General features: G+C 44.9%; 4 pseudogenes across 2 annotated transcripts; all 4 read right to left on the bottom strand.

The window, feature by feature from the left end:
- Positions 1-266: 266 nt before the first annotated feature.
- Positions 267-2537, bottom strand: LOC116545197 (annotated as a pseudogene). Its single transcript, XR_004266229.1, has 2 exons — positions 2230-2537; positions 267-1526 (listed from the first exon to the last, which is right to left on the bottom strand). The product of XR_004266229.1 is annotated as an interferon-related developmental regulator 1-like (transcript).
- A 68-nt stretch (positions 2538-2605) lies between these two features.
- Positions 2606-5426, bottom strand: LOC116545196 (annotated as a pseudogene). Its single transcript, XR_004266228.1, has one exon. The product of XR_004266228.1 is annotated as a major vault protein pseudogene (transcript).
- Positions 5427-9029: 3603 nt separating this feature from the next.
- LOC116545181 lies at positions 9030-10039 on the bottom strand (annotated as a pseudogene).
- A 3775-nt stretch (positions 10040-13814) lies between these two features.
- LOC116545189 lies at positions 13815-15663 on the bottom strand (annotated as a pseudogene).
- Between the last annotated feature and the right edge of the window lie 1158 nt (positions 15664-16821).

Below are 16821 nucleotides of genomic sequence, written 5' to 3'. Positions count from 1 at the left end.
AAAAAAAAAAAAAAAAAAAAAAAAGCTACATTCGATTCAAAATTAAAAATACAGCAGCGTTTCGAGAGGAATTAGATCCCAAAATTGTACCTAGAACTCTTGTCTAAGATAGTAAGTTAAATACCTTATCTGTATATATCATTATAGTAAATCAGTATTTTTGACAACCAGAGTGTAAGAAATTAAACTTTGGCTAATAGTTTTTCCCATCATGAAATCAAAGTTTCTTTGCTGTCTTCATAAATAAAATATGACCAGACTTTACAAACACTTTATACATGTTTACTGATTTACAGAGAATAATAATCAGAACTCACCAGTTTCAACACTGTACATTAAATTACAAGAAATGTAACCCTTACTACAAAAGCTATCTAAGTTAATCCAAGATAAAAAGTGTCTTTAGAGTTTAAAAACATTGAAATAGAAAAAAAATAGAAATTAGAAAATAGTCTTCAAGTTCTGAAAATCTAGAAGAATTCTCCAACATCTGCTCTCTTATCTTGACATTTGCTTCTAGCTTTGGTTCGAGCTTTGAAGGCTGCAGAGTTACATAAATGCCTTTCAAAACGAGAAATCTTCATCGTTTTAAGTGTTGCAGCATCAAGCACCACTGGGGGTCCAAGTTCAAACACATTTCGAAGGAATTCATTTGACTGCAAGTGGTACTGCCTCCCTGATCCAAGAGCCTCCTTAAAGGTGTCATAGGTGTGTGTGTGTGGTTTTTTTTTTTTACCCAGCAATCAATATACATACGTTCAGGACCAAATTTAACGGTTTCTGTTGGAAAATCCCGTTCCTCCACTGCCCTCAGGACATCTCTGAAAACTGACCGCTGCTTTCCCTGGTCCACTTTGGCCCGGTGCTTATTTCCATCTGTTGCCAAGGCCCTAAGCATTTGCGTCAAAGACTCCATGTCTTCATAGAAAACGTCACTCTCTATTCCTCTGGCCAATTCAAACAGAAGTGCCAAAGATTCAGTAGCAGCTGTTCTCAGGTTTACATCATCACATGAGAGGAGGCTGGGAAGCTTTTGGAAATGCATCTCAAGGCTTTTCTTCACTTCGTTGATTGGGCATATGGTCAGCAGCAGTGTCCATGCAAGAAGCGAGCTGATAGGAAGCACTGAATTAGGGGCAGTGCAAATAACAGTAGTGTCTTTCTCTTTGAGGTAGGACTTAGTGAAGATATTTTCCAAACATTCCAGAGTTGAGTATGGTTCAGTAATGTCATCTGTGGCAATAAAACTGCAAACACCAAAGCAAGTTGCACAAGTTTGCCTAACCTGGATACTGGCTGCCCCATTGCCAATGATTTTCTTTAGGATTGGTCCAAGAGTTTTCAAAGTCTCTCCACTTTCAATTCCAGGGCCCAGCTGAATACAGAGAACAGATGCTCATGCTGCGGCTGCACGTTGCTCATCACTCTTACCCTTTTTCAGGCACTGTTCAATACTGTCAAAGTCATTCTTCTTTCCAGAATAACTTCATACAGCATTTTTGAAGCCAGCGCATTTTTTTTACATTCTTAATTAAATTTTAATTATCTCAAGGGTAAATTCCAAAAAGTAGAATCATTCATTTAAATAAAAATGTTTTCTAAGTTCCTGTTACATGTTACCAAACTGCTTTACAGAAATGTTCTACCACATTGCACCTTCACCGGCAGTGTGGGAAGGCCTTTGTTTTAACATATCTTTTCTATCCTTGAATGGCATATTACTTTTTAAAAATCTTTTTTTTAATTGCATTTTAGGTTTTGGGGTACATGTGAAGGACATGCAAGATTGCTGCATAGGTACACATGTGGCAGTGTGATGTGCTGCCTTCCTCCCCATCACCTATATCTGGCATTTCCCCCCATGCTGTCTCTCCCCAACTCCCCACACCCTGCTGTCCCTCCCCTGTTTCCACCCTATAGACCCCAGTGTGTGATGCTCCCCTCCCTGTGTCCATGTGTTCTCATTGTTCAACACCCGCCTATGAGTGGGAATATACGGTGTTTGATTTTCTGCTCTTGTGTCAGTTTGCTGAGAATGATGGTTTCCAGGTTCATCCATGTCCCTACAAAGGACACAAACTCATCGTTTTTGATGGCTGCATAATATTCCATGGTGTATATGTGCCACATTTTCCCTGTCCAGTCTATCATCAATGGGCATTTGGGTTGGTTCCAGGTCTTTGCCATTGTAAACAGTGCTGCAATGAACATGTGTCCTTATAGTAGAACGATTTCGTGCATTTTTAATACCTTCAAGAGCTGTTTGCCTTGTCTTCCCACTCTTATCCAGGGTTAGGTCAATTAATTCCTTCAATTTATATTCTAGGTCTTCTTGAGTTCCTTCCTCATCAAGGACTTCTGGTCCATCTTCAGCAAAACTGGAAGGATCGCTATAACCACTGCAATGGCTCATTGTTTCAAGTGATGCATCTTCATCACTAAAAGATTGAACATTTCGATGCTGGCCACCTGCCGCCGCCGCCGCCACCAGCACTGCCACCGCGGTGGGGAGCGTTCTGCTTCTTGTTCTTCGGCATCGGAGACGCCCGGTGCCGCCTAGAGTCGGAGCTTAGCGAGGATCAGCTGATGGAGCTGCACTTTTTTCTTTTTTTTTTTTTTTAAATCTTAAATGCCCCAAAACGTCCATTTTATTGGTCAGGGGTGCAGTACAGGCACCACGTGGTTGTCCGCAGGAGCTTTGGGGATCTGAGCACACTGAAGGGATATCCCCTCCCCCGGGCTGGGCCCACTGACCACCCTTCTGCCCAGGGGCTGACCCTAGGGCCCCATCCCCAGCAGCCCAAACGCTGTGTTGAAGAGGTTGATGGGAGTGGAACCGTCAGTGATGAGGGTTGATTTCAGGCCCAGGGACTGGAGCAGTTTGACCTGCATCTCAGGCCCAGCCACAGCAAGGTCCCTGATGGTGCTGGGGCCCAGGGCCTCTGTCATCTGCTTGACCTTCTTCACCTCTACCTCAGCCAACTGCTGAGCCTTGCTCACCTCCAGCTCCAGCTGGGCCCGGGCATAAACCAGTTCCAGCTCTCGGACCTTCCGCACCCGCTGGAGCTCAGCCTCCGTCTCGATGGCCAAGGCCTCTGCTTTCAGCTTGGCCTGCAGCACGGACCCTTCTCCCTCAATCCGGGCTGCCTCTGCACGGGACTCGGCCTCCGCCTTGGCATTCCCGGTGCTCTCCACAGCCATGCCCAGAGCCTCCAGCTCCAAGAGTTCCTTGCGCGCTTTCTCAGCTTTTGACTGGTCCAGGATCTTCTGCCGCTCAAGCCGGCCGCGGGCTTCCTGCTCCAGTCTCTGAGCCTCGTGCTTGGCTGCCGCTTCCTGGGAGTTGGTGGTGATCTCAATGGCCAGCTGGACGCTGCGTTGCAGGGCGTCCCGGGTTCTCTGATCCACGGGCTCCACTGACTGCACATCCACGCTGCTGACCACCAGCCCATTTTGGGGGAAGACAGCCTGATCCCGGGGCCTAGGCAGGGCTGTGCCATCGGGGCCCTTAGCTTCCGAGGTCTCAAAGCCAAAGACGGCAGTGCGAATGATGCGGGCTGAGTTCTTATGGAAGTCATCGAAAGTGACAGACGCCACAGCCCTCGCACCCGGGATGCGATGGCCTTGCAGGCGTCACCTACAAAGTCTGGCACTGAGAAGAGCTTGGCTGTCTCTTGGGGGTCCTTTGGTCATTCACCTCAAAGTGCCAGTTGTAGGCCAGCTGCAATTGCAGCCTGGCATGATCTACTGTTTCAATGGTGATGACGTCTGTGAAGAAGTCAGGCCCCAGCAGCAGGCAGAGCGCACAGCGGGTGTGGGGACGCTTGGGCCGCCCGGCCGAGAGGGACAGCACTGTGAACTGCTCCTCAGGACCCAGCGACACCAGCTCGGGCCCAAAGACCACACGGGCTCGCTTCGCTCGGTAGTCATACACCTGCACGGCAGCATTGTGGGGTACGCGGTAGCTGACCACGCGGGTCTTGTTCCGGGGCGCAGAGGGCTGGAGGCTCTTAGCTGTGCCCTTGTCACCCCTGTCCGCCAGAGGGTCCTGCCCCTTGTTGAGCAGCTCCTCCACCCCGGGAGGCAGCTCCTTCTCCCACAGGACTTTGTCCTCCGTCAGCATGTAGGTGCTTCCGATCACTGCGCGCACCTTTCCGGTCTTGACATCCTGCACATAGATGCCCTCGTTCTCATCTAGAGGGATGGCCTGGCGCTCCTCCACCACCTCCACCTTGGCAGACGGCACGTACTCCAGGGGTCCGCGGATGAGCCAGCGGTCCCCAGCCTGGCGTGAGACCTTCTCCACATCCTCCCCCTCTTCCAGGGGCTGCAGGGCCCTCAGCAGCAGCCCCTCCTGCTCCGACAGCACGTACACATCCTGGATGCCTTGTTCCAGCTGCTCTCCTGGCTGGAGGAAAAAAGACTTCTCTCCCTTGACCACGCGCTTCTGCCCCAGCTGATTCTTGCCAGCCTGTCCGACGGGGTCAAGAATCACACAGTAGTTGCGGGGGCCCAGGGTGGTGATGGGCACAACCCCCAGCACCTCCTCGTGGACATCTGGCACGTGGGCCTCCGTGTCCTGCACGGTCACCAGCCACTCCTCCCCAGTGCGGCGGGACACCCCCCTGAAGTCCTGGAAGTTCCGCCGAGCCCGGAGGTGCAGGGCTGTCTTTTCCGTAAGGATCACGGCATCCACCAAATCCAAGACTTCCTCAAACACCGCTGGGAGGTACGCCCCTACTGTGGTGACCAGCCATTCTTCCCCTGTCACCCTTTCCTTGCCATCCCGGTCCCAGCACTCTTTGCGGGCCCTCAGCTGCAGAGCCTGGTTCTGCCTGATGATGGTGGCCTGAATGATCTCCACGACCTCCACTTCCTTCCGGGGGATGTACGTGCCAGGTCCCTTGAAGAGCCACTCGTCTCCGGCCACCACTTTGTCTCCATCTTTATCCTCAAAATCGAGTAGTGCCTTCAGATGGAGGGCAGTGTTGGGCAGAACCACCTGCAGGGGCGTGATGTCCTTTTCCAGCACCTCCCCTGGGTACAGAGGGAAAGGGTCCTGGGCCAGCCTGATCTCGAGGTCAGCATGGTGAAGCTGAACTTGCCCTGTGACATCAAACAGCACCGAGCCCTGGGCATCCCGCGACACAGGGTTGGCCACTGTGCAGTAGTGGCGTGAGGGGACGGTCACCATGCGCATGGGGGCAAACAGTACCCTCTCGTTGTCCTGCCGGATGTAGGTCTTTGGCCCAACCTCCACACGAGACACGTTGCTGTTCTGGTCCAGCACGTGGATGTAGTGGTATGGGGGGATGCGGCTGATGAACTCTTCAGTTGCCATGGTGACTCCTAAGCCCAGAGCTCACCAGAAGATGATCACATCTAGAAGTGCAGCTAGCTGCAACACACGCCAGAGATGGGGAACTCTCACCCTCTTTTTTTTTTTTAAGATGATGTTTCACCATGTTGGTCAGGCTGGTCTTGAACTCCCGACCTCAGGTGATCCGCCTGCCTTGGCCTCCAAAGTGCTTGGATTACAGGCGTGAGCCACCGCGCCCGGCCTTTAAAAAATTTTTTTTCTTTTCTTTTTTTTTGGAGCTGCACTTTTTACTCGTGCGTGTGTGCGGCGGGCGGCTGAGAGGTGAGTCTTCGGCTAATAACACAGGCGAGAAGCGGCGGGGGTCAGAGTGAGCGGCGGCGGCGGCAGAAATCCCCGTGAAGAGCTGTGGTTGGAAACGATACATGTTTCTCTCCAGCGCGGGAGCTAAGGCCTATATTATTATTGAGACAGGCTGTTGCTCTGTGGCCAGGCTGGAGTGCAGCGGGGCAATCTCCAACCTCCAGGCTTCAAGCGATTCTTCCACCTCAGCCTCCCGAGTAGCTGGGACCACAGGCGCGCGCCACCAGTAGACACGGGGTTTCACCATGTTGGCCAGGATGGTCTCAATCTCTTGACCTCGTGATCCACCCGCCTCAGCCTTGCAAAGTGCTGGGATTACAGGCGTGAGCCACTGCGCCCGGCCTAAATTGTACATATTTAAAATATACAACATGAAGTATTGATATACATATACAAGTGAAATGATTATTATAGTCAAACAAATTAATATATCCATCATCTCATATTTCATTTTTTGTGGCTAAAGTACCTAAAATCTATCTCTTAGCAAACTTCCAGTATTCAATACCATATTATTAACTGCAGCCTACATGCAGCTCGCTAGAGATCTGTGTTTATCTACCCTGCATAACTGAAGCATTGTGTCGTTTGACTTCATCTCATTTTCCCCACCATTACCTGTGCGCCTGGTAACCATCTTTCTGCCCTCTGTTTCTATGTATTTGAGTTTGTGATTAAAAATCTTCCACATGGCCGGGCACGGTGGCTCACGCCTGTAATCCCAGCACTTTGGGAGGCCGAGGCGGGTGGATCACGAGGTCAAGAGATCGAGACCATCCTGGTCAACATGGTGAAACCCCGTCTCTACTAAAAATACAAAAAATCAGCTGGGCATGGTGGCGCGTGCCTGTAATCCCAGCTACTCAGGAGGCTGAGGCAGGAGAATTGCCTGAACCCAGGAGGCGGAGGTTGCGGTGAGCCGAGATGGCGCCATTGCACTCCAGCCTGAGTAACAAGAGCGAAACTCCGTCTCAAAAACAAACAAACAAACAAACAAACAAACAAAAATCTTCCACATGTACGTGCGTTCACATGGCATGTTTTTCCTCTGTCTGGCTTATTTCACCTAGCATGATGTCTTTTAGGTTCAGCTATATTTTTGCAAGTGACAGGATCTTCTTTCTTAAAGCTGAAGAATATTCCCCTGTCTATGTGTGTGTGGGTGTGTGTCCCGCAATTTTTTAAATCCATTTTTCCATCGACAGACAGGCTGTTTCTACCTCTTGGCTATTGTGAATAATGCTGTGATGAACACAAGAGCACAAGGTGGTGATTGCATTTCCCTTGAGTATATGCCCAGAAGACGGATTGCCGGGTTACATGGTGCCTCTGTTTTTTAATTTCATTAGAAACCTCCATATTTTTTTCCATAAATATGACTATACCAATCAACATTTCCACCAATAGTGTATAAGGGTTCCCTTTTCTCTGCATCCTCCCCAACACTGCTTTATGTCTTGTATTTTTGAAAGTAGCCACCCTATTTTGGGAGGCCGAGGCAGGTGGATCACGAGGTCAAGAGATCGAGACCATCCTGCTCAACATGGTGAAAACCCGTCTCTACTAAACATACAAAAACTTAGCCGAGCATGGTGGCGCGTGCCTGTAGTCCCAGCTACTCGGGAGGCTGAGGCAGGAGAATTGCCTGAACCCAGGAGGTGGAGGTTGCGGTGAGCCGAGATCACGCCATTGCACTCCAGCCTGGGTAACAAGAGCGAAACTCTGTCTCAAAACAAAAAACAAAAAACAAAAAACAAATAAAAAAAAAAAAAAAGAAAGAAAGTAGCCACCCTAACAGATGTGAAGCGATAGCTCATTGTGATTTTTATTTTCATCTCCCTGATGTTTCGTGATGTTCCGCAACTTTTGCTACACCTGTCGGCCCTTTTTACTACTTCTTCGGAGAAATACCTAGTCAGGTTATTTTTCATTGACTGATTGATTGACTGATTTATTGAGATGAAGTTGTGTTCTTTCGCCCAGGCTGTAGTGTAGTGGTGTGATCTCAGCTCACTGCAACCTCCACCTCCCTGGGCCAAACAGTTCCCCTGCCTCAGCCTCCTGAGTATCTGGGCTTACAGATGCCTGTCACCACGCCTGGCTATTTTTTTTTGTATTTTTAGTAGAGACGTGGTTTCACCTTGTTGACCAGACTGGTCTCGGACTCCTGACTTCAGAAAATCCACCCGCCTCGGCCTCCCAAAGTGCTGGCATTACAGGCTTGAGCCACCGCGCCCGGCCATTGCCTATATTTTAATAGGATTATTTGTTTCTTTTGCTATGAAGTTGTTTGAGTTCCTTATATACTTTGAATCTTAACCCTTTTTCTGATACATGCGTCATAGATATTTTCTCCCAATCCCTTGGGTGTCTTTTCATTTTGATTGTTTTCTTTGCTGTGCAGAGCTTTTTAGTTTGATAGCGTTCCACTTGTTTCCTTTGTTCTTATTGCCCGTTCTTTTTAGTGACAGAGTTTATTTTTGTGTGCAGTGTAAGACAAGAGTTTTACAATTTCCTTTTTTTTGCATGTGGATATCCGGTTTTCCAAACACCCTATATTGAAGAGACTATCCTTTTCGTGGATTTGTCAAAAATTAATTGACTGTATATGCTTAGATTTTTTTTTTATGGGCTCTCTATTCTGTTCCATTGGTCTGTGTCTATTTCTCTTTTTTTTTTTGACAAGGTCTCACTCCGTCGCCCAGGTTGGAGTGCAGTGGCACGGCCTCAGCTCACTGTAACCTCCGCCTCCCAGGTTCAAGCAATTCTTCTGCCTCAGCCTCCTAAGTAGCTGGGACTACAGGCACCTGCCACCATACCTGGCACATTTTTGTAATTTTAGTAGATAGAGATGGGGTTTCACCATGTTGGCCAGCCTGGTTTTGAACTCCTGCTCTCAGGTGATCCATCCATTTTGGCCTCCCAAAGTGCTGGGATTACAGGCATGAGCCATCACGCCCGGCCTGTATGTCTGTTTTATGTCTGTTTTCATACTGCTTCATTATGCCTATTTTGTAATATAATTTGAGATTAGGAAGTATGATCCCTTCAACTTTGTTTTCCTCAGCATTGTTTTGACTACTTGAAGTATTTTGTTGTTTCACACAAATTTTATAATTGTTTTTTTCTGTTTCTATGAAACATATAATTTTTTTGGCTGAGTACAGGGGACTTTATTGATGGTAAAAGACAAGGTGGGGCTCCCCAGGTCCCTCCTTCTTCAGAGGGTCTGGAAATTGTCAGAAGAGAAGATTCTGTGTGTGGGGGGCACTGAGTGCAGCAGGGACTCCCCAGCAGCTGACGGTCCCTCTGTTCCTCTTCTGCTCTCCCAGGGTTGTGTGATTGAGGGCTTTTACTCCTTAGAAGCCATGTGTACCATGAGGTCTATTACCTCGTTACTGTAGACAAATTCACTGTCATACCAGGAAATAAGCTTGACAGAGTGGTCATTGAGTGCAATGCCAGCCCCAGCATCAAAGGTGGAAGAGTGGGTATTACTGTTAAAAGTCTGAAGAGACAACCTGGTGCTCAGTGTAGCCCAGGATGCCCTTGAGGGGGTCCTTGGATGCCTGCCTCACCGTCTGTCTGGCAGGTTTCTCCAGACAGGAGGTCAGGTTCACAACCAACAGAGTGGTGCTGGCAACACAGAAGACTGTGCCAGGGAGCTTCCCATTGAGCTTAGGAATGAGCTTGCCCTCTCATTGCCCATTTTCTTGGCAGCACCAGTAGATTCGGCAATGGTGTTCTGGAAAGCCCCGTGGCTGTCATGCCACAGTTTCCTGGAGGGGCCGTCCACAGTCTTCTAGGTGGCAGCGATGGTGTCGACTGTGGTCCTGAGTCCCTACCTGATGCCAAAGTTGTCCTGAATGACCTTTGCCAGGGGATCTAAGTAGTTGGTGGTGCGGGAGTCACTGCTGATGATTGTGAGCTTGTTTTCATGCTTATGGATCATGCCCGTCACAAACATGGTGACATCTGCAGAGGGGGCAGAGATGACGAACCTTTTGGCTCCCCTTTCCAGGTGAGCTCTAGCCTTCTTCAAGGTAGTGAAGATGCCAGTGGACTCCATGACATAATTAGTACCAGCATCATCCCATTTGGTTTTGGTGAGCTCTCACTCCCGGAAGATAGTGATGGGATTTCCATTGATGACGAGCTTCCCATTCTCAGCCTTGATGGTACCATGCAACTTGCCATGGGTGGGATCATAGTGGAACATGATCGTAGTGGAACATAGTGGACCAGTTAGTTGAGGTCAACGAAAGGGTCACTGCTGGTAACAATATCCACTTTGCCAGAATTAAAAGCAGCCCTGATGACCAGGCACCTAATACGGCCAAATCCATTGACTCCAGCCGTCATTTTCACTCTGGTGTCTCAGGAAGAGGGCTGGTGCTGCATGAGAAAACTGAGTATCTGTCAAATGGGAGAAGCAGAGCAGTCACTGGAATTTTGATGGGATTGCACTGAAAATGCTTATCACTTTAGGTGGTATAAACAGTCCTGATATCTTGAGACCAAAGAGGTCAGGTATTCATACCTGTTCTTTCCAGTTCCTTCCAGATACCCTCAGCTAAGACAACTAGAAAACTTGCACACGTCTTATGTATGAAATAAGGAAAGTATGAAATCCTCTAGTATTACTATTACAATTGTTAAAAAGCAGGTGATAATTCCATTCAGAGATACAACATACCTACTGTTGACACACTCTTAAAGCATTTAACCTGGAAACAAATTACTTGCTGGGGTTATAATGTTATCACTTGAGATAGGAGCTCAAGTTAATATACTACCATCATTAGCTCATGTATCTCCCCCACACCTTTTACAACAATTATTTTACTTTAAGTTCCCGAATACATGTGTAGAATGTGCAGGTTGGTTACACAGGTGTGTGTGTGCTGTGGGGATTTTCTGCACCTATTGACCCATCCTCTAGGTTCCTTCCCCTCACCCCCCAACCCCCAACAGGCCCTGGTGTGTGTTGTTCCCCTCCCTGTGTCCATGTGTTCTCATTGTTCAATTCCCACTTATGAGTGAGAACATGCAGTGTTTGGTTTTCTGTTCCTGTGTTAGTTTGCTGAGAAGGATGGCTTCCAGCTTCATCCATGTCCCTGCAAAGGACATGATCTCATTCCTTTGTATGGCTGCATAGTATTATGCCACGGTGTATATGTACCACATTTTCTTTTTCAGTCTATCATTGATGCATATATTCTCTTTAAATTGATTCCAACAAAAGTTATGTTTTCTTTTTTTTAACCAAGAAAAATGAGCTTGGATGAAAGTTATGTTTTCTTAATAAAGAGACATATTTCTTATGTATTTGACATAATATGTTTTTTACAACTATCAAAGCAGGTTTGTGAATGTGTGCTTATAGACTTCAAAGAACATTATGATCTTTATTAACTAATCTGTTGTGATTATTATATTCTCCCTTTAATACAATCTACAAACTATTTTTATTTTTGTTTTGCTTTTTGATTTCCATTTTTATTTTAGAAGACTTGTGCAAATTTGTTACAAGGGTATGTTGCATGATGCTGAGGTTTGGGCTTCTACCGATCCTGCCCCTCAGGTAGAGAACACAGTACTTAATTGGAAAAATTTCACTCTTTTCCCCCTCCCTACTTCCCTCCTTTTGGGGCCACTAGTGTCTACTGTTCCCATCTTTATGTCTGTGTGTACCTAAGATTTAGCTCCCATTTATAAGTGAGGATATGTGATATTTGGTTTTCTGCAGAAACCATTTGTAAATCATATTTCACTATGTCTAAATCTGCAAACTAAATCAAGTTATAGAAAATACAGGGACATCCATAGCGAAAACTCTCCCATCTCTAATGGTTGTAATTTCAGTTTTTTGGTATCTAGAATGATTTTTACCATATCTAAATAATACAAATAAAAATAATAATAGTAATAGATAACTTTTTGTCACTGTTAACTATGCGCCACATGAATTCTATCACAGGCCCTTTCCTGCAAACTGCTATTTATGCCCACTCAGAGGTTCTCTTTCTCTCTCTGTCTTTTTTTTTTTTTTTTTTTGTAGCAATGGGGTCCTCTTACGAGGCCCAGGCTGTTCTCAACTTACTGGCCTCAAGTGATCTTCCTGCCTCAGCCTTCCAAGGTGCTGGGATTAAGGGTGTGAGCCACTGCATGTGGCCAAGGCTCTCAAACTAGTACTGTTTAAAGCACATAATATTTTAATAATTATTTCATTATTGTTTGTCAAAATAGAAATATCCTGTTGCCTCATTTACTGATGTGAATATCTCTTACTACCATAATAAACTGCAGTAATCTGTGAACCAATGGTCGGGAAAAGTTGCACTGTATCAAACTTCCTGCAGTTTACATTTAAAAAAATTTTTTTAGGGTATACAAGTATAATTTTCTTACATGGATATATTGTAAAAATGTTAGAGCTCAAAAAGGACTTCAAATAATATTTAGTTCAGTAGTTTTCAGACTCGAGTACCTGTATCTACAGTGATACAGTGAGTTTCCAAAGGCTGTTTTGGCAAGAATAGCTTAAAGGGAAAGAATGTTCAATCTTCAATTTCATGTATCTTTTACTAAAATTTCTCCCTTGCAAGCTACCATATTGCTCTCCACTACTTTGCAAAAGAAAGACATATATTTCCTTCTCAGTTTTTTTTTTTTTTTTTTTTTTCCAGACAGAGTCTTGCTCTGTCGCCAGGCACCAGGCTGGAGTGCAGTGGCACGATCTCGGCTCACTGCAACCTCCGCCTCCTGGGTTCAAGCAATTCCTCTGCCTCAGCCTCCTGAGTAGTTGGGATTACAGGTGCACGCCACCACACCCAGCTAATTTTTGTATTTTTAGTAGAGACATGGCTTCACCATGTCAGCCAGGATGGTCTCGATCTCTTGATGTCATGATCCGTTTGCCTCAGCCTCCCAAAGTGCTGGGATTATAGGCGTGAGCCACCGCACCCAGCCAGATTTTGTTTTAATGCACTTTCCTACAGTGTAGAAAACTCCAGTGTGTCAAATAAATAAAATAAAATAAAATACTGGTACCTGTTTGGAAAAAGAATTATCTGGATTAGGTGATGAATATATTTGAAAGTTAGAATGCTTCCATTTCTTTGCTTTCAGTAAAATTGAAGGAATATCCATTACTTAGCTGAGTGATCAGTTATAATTATAAGTGATAATTTATCATGTGATTTTTGGTATATAATTCAAAAGAAATTCAACAAATTAAATGGCATTGCTATAATAAATCTTCCTCCATTCCCATTTCATTATTTATTTGAATAAGATTTATTAGTATCTTGATCTAGAAAAATTATGATGAAATGTATGTTGAAGCCTGTAGTCTATAGTAATAGATAACATTCAATTTTGAATACACACTATGTCTGTTTTTTATTTTGAATATACACTATATATTTTTTAAAGTCTAATCTGTCTAGGGAGCCTTTTTAATAAAATTGCACTTTTTGGTGTAGAACATTTATTTATTTTTCCCATGAAACACTTTAGGTCAGTGACAAATAATTTTAATTAAATACTTGTATATTTTCCTCCCATATATCAACATTTTGGAGGAAAATGTACAATTACTAGATTAAAACTCTTTAATCAAATATATCATATATCATATATATCAATTATTTGATGTATATCCTGCTTTGTATATGTATCCTCTCATATATATGTAAAATATTACAAAATATTTGCAGAGAAATGTTAAAAATGATTCAAACACAAAAGGTAAGATGAAATAAACTGGATTTTCAGAAATCTCCACTCTAGTGCCCACGGCACACACGAAGAGAGTCAAAACAAATAAGTAACTAAGATACCCCTGATCACAAATTTCCAAAGAACTGGAGAAGGGGAAGAAATGGCCTGACGATGATGGTGTGAAAGGGAATGGATGTGAACAGCACTGCTTCAATAAGCGATTTATTCTGAATGAAATACCCTCTCTTAAATGCAGTAAATTCTGAACAAGGCTAAACTTTAGGATATCCCTTGAACTAAAATTATAAAATATCCCAACAATGGAAGTAGCTCTTTTATTTAAGTTTAATAAGCACTTCTTTCTTCATGGGACACTGTTGTGCACAGAAGCACCTTCTAGCAATAAAAATTGTCACAGTAGCCCTTCCATCCATTTCACGAAAGCCTCATAAGCATCATCCTTAGTTTGTACTGAGACAGAAACACAAGGGTCAGTTTTCGGGGTGCTGCTTTGGCAAGACGCACAGCAGAATCCTCCTCCGACCTTCTTTGGGGAGCAGCAGTGACCCCTTTATTTTCCCAGTGTACTCTCAGAGTAGCGGGCACCAATCAAGTAATCTCCGCCTTGGGGTTAGTGATCTGTGGCTTGGCGCTGATGGCCACTGTGGCTTTCTTCTCAATGGTGTCTGCACTTGTATCACCTGCCTTGGGTTGCTGAATCAAGTTAGGTGGAGCACTTAAAACCCCAGAGTTCAGCAAGGGAGCTGGTGGGAAAAGTCCCACGTTGGGGGTGAGCAGGTCCTGGCGGAGGCACCAAAGATGGGTGCATCGTGCCAGGATAAGGTGGAGAAATAACTGGAAGCACAGGGGGAGGTTACCTTGGTGGGGGTCTTCAAGAAGGGTGACAACAAGGCAGACCTAGAGGTGGACCTAGGGAAAAGTAAGGGGTCTGCCTGGTGGTGGTACTGGATGTAAAAGTCAGAGTAATGACCCTCGGAGGAATGAGCCCTAGTATTCCAGGTGATCTCAGGAATGGAGGAGCTCCTGGAAGTGGTCCAGGAGGAAGGCCCATAGGTGGCCCAGGAGGCTGTAATGGTGGAGCAGGTGGAAGTCCAAGTGGAGGTGGTCCTGGCATGGGAAATGCTTGTATCTGAGAAGGAGGAACAGACTGGGGGTTGGGAGGAGCCTGCTTCTGTGAAGAAGCAGTAGATGTGCCGTAGAAATGAGATTCCTCTTTATGCTGTTTATGTGATGACTTTCTGCGTCAGAGTCATCGGAATTATCTTCATCATCATCCCCTGAAAATTCCTCTACTTTCTATTCCTCCTCAGGGTTTCCTGACCTACCATACCAAGCAGCATGGCTTGAAGAGGAGTCAGCTCCTTCATATTCTTTTTTTCTTCCTTGATTTTCCAGGCATATCTGTAAATTGTACACGCAGACCTGTCTTCTTTTCTTCACTGTGATCTCTCTCACCATCATCATGTTGCACAAATTCACCCCCCTCACATTCTCCATCTGATCTGTCAGTGTCACTGTCATCAGTACTGTCATCATGCTTATCTTGATCCATGTCCTCAGGAGAGCCATCATTTTCACTGGTGCTGGAAACATCATTGGTGACCCTGCTGGGCAAGTTCAGGATGCCTTCATCTCGCCTACAAGGAGGTAGATCTAGGGCAAAGCCCGCTTCACAGCCATACATCTGCAAGACCTGAGGAGGAGGTGGACCAGAAGGAAGGCCAGGATGTAAACGTGGAACACCGTGTCCAAGAAGACAAAGTATAGAAACTGCCTGAGTTGGAGGCCCATCGACTGAGGTTTTCTTAAGGATGGGGGATGGCTGGGCACCAGGAAATGGAATGTTCCAGATCAAAATGGAAGTAGCACGTGACATATTGGGCAAAGGAATACACTCCAGTTCCACATGCTAAGCATTGACAGCATCAAAATATTGGCTAAGTTGAGCCCTCTTCTGTTCATTGTCTACTTCTAGCTTTCTTGATTCTTTGTAAATATCTAGATTCTCTTTTTCATAGAGTCATAGAATATGTTCAAAGGTTTCATGCAGCTTTTTACTTTCTCATTTAATTGTGGCTGTTGCACTGCCTTAAACTTCTTATATCTAATTTCTCCATGTTCCAGATAATCTGTTTGGGATCCCTCATTTTAAAAACTGCAACACATACCATCATGCACTGTTTTTTGTTCTTTAATTCTTTTTTCCTAGCTTTCTTTCAATCTTGGTCTGTGGGGTTCATACATTTTTCACTGTTAGCTGGGTGCAGTGACTCATACCTGCAATCTCTGCACTTTGGGAGGCTCAGGTGGGATCGCTTGAGGTCAGGAGTTTGAGATCAGCCTGAGCAGCATAGCGAGACCCCATCTCTACAAAACAAAAACAAAACAAAACAAGAATAAATTTTCCACTCTTGATGGATGATGTAGATCTCTGTTCCATGCTGACAATTTGTATAATTTACCTGTTTATTAAAAAAAAAAAAACCAAAACACTTCTGCTGTGGTGCCAGGACTGGGAGAACTGGGGAACGGATGATTCCTGGCTTCTTTTACTTTGTTTATTTTATTTATTTATTTACTTTTAACTGATTTTCCCCCACTTGAAAGTTATTGTTTTGTTTTTTTCCGTAAGTTATTGAGGTACAGGTATAGGTATCTGGTTACATAAGTTCTTTAGCGGTGATTTGTGAGATTTTGGTGCACCCATCACCCAAACAGTACACACTGCACCATATCTGTAGTGTTTTATCCCTTCCTCCCCAAGTCCCCAAAGTCCGTTGTATCAGTCTTATGCCTTTGTGTCCTCATAGCTTAGCTCCCACATATCAGTGAGAACATATAATGTTTGGTTTCCATTCCTGAGTTACTTCACTTACAGTAGTAGTCCAGGTCATTGCAAATGCCGTTAACTCATTCCTTTTTATGGCTGCATAATATTCCATCATATATATATATATGTGTATGTATATATATTTCTTTGTATTGTATACGTGTATATATAGATGTATATATATATTGCAGTTTATTTATCTTCTCATCAATTGACAGACATTTGGGTTAGTTCCATGATTCTGCAATTGTGAATTATGCTGTTATAAACATGTGTGTGGAAGTATCTTTTTTGAATAATGACTTCTTTTCCTCTGGGTAGATATCCAGTAGTGGGATTGCTGGATCAAATGATAGTTCTACTTTTAGTTCTTTAAGGAATCTCCACACTGTTTTCCATAGCAGCTGTTTACATTCCCACCAGCAGTGTAGAAGTGTTCCCTGTTCACCACATCCATGCCAACATCTACTGTTTTTTGATTATGGCCATTCTTGAGGAGTGAGGTAATATCACATTGTGGTTTTGATTTGCATTTCCCTGATTGTTAGGGATGTTGAGGATTTTTTCA

The sequence above is a fragment of the Sapajus apella genome, unplaced genomic scaffold (assembly GCF_009761245.1).
Source record: "Sapajus apella isolate SASKATOON/1434 unplaced genomic scaffold, GSC_monkey_1.0 scaffold250, whole genome shotgun sequence".
NCBI classification, from domain to species: Eukaryota; Metazoa; Chordata; class Mammalia; order Primates; family Cebidae; genus Sapajus; species Sapajus apella.
Note: the sequence above shows the minus strand (reverse complement) of the source record. Positions and strands in the feature narration are given on the sequence as shown.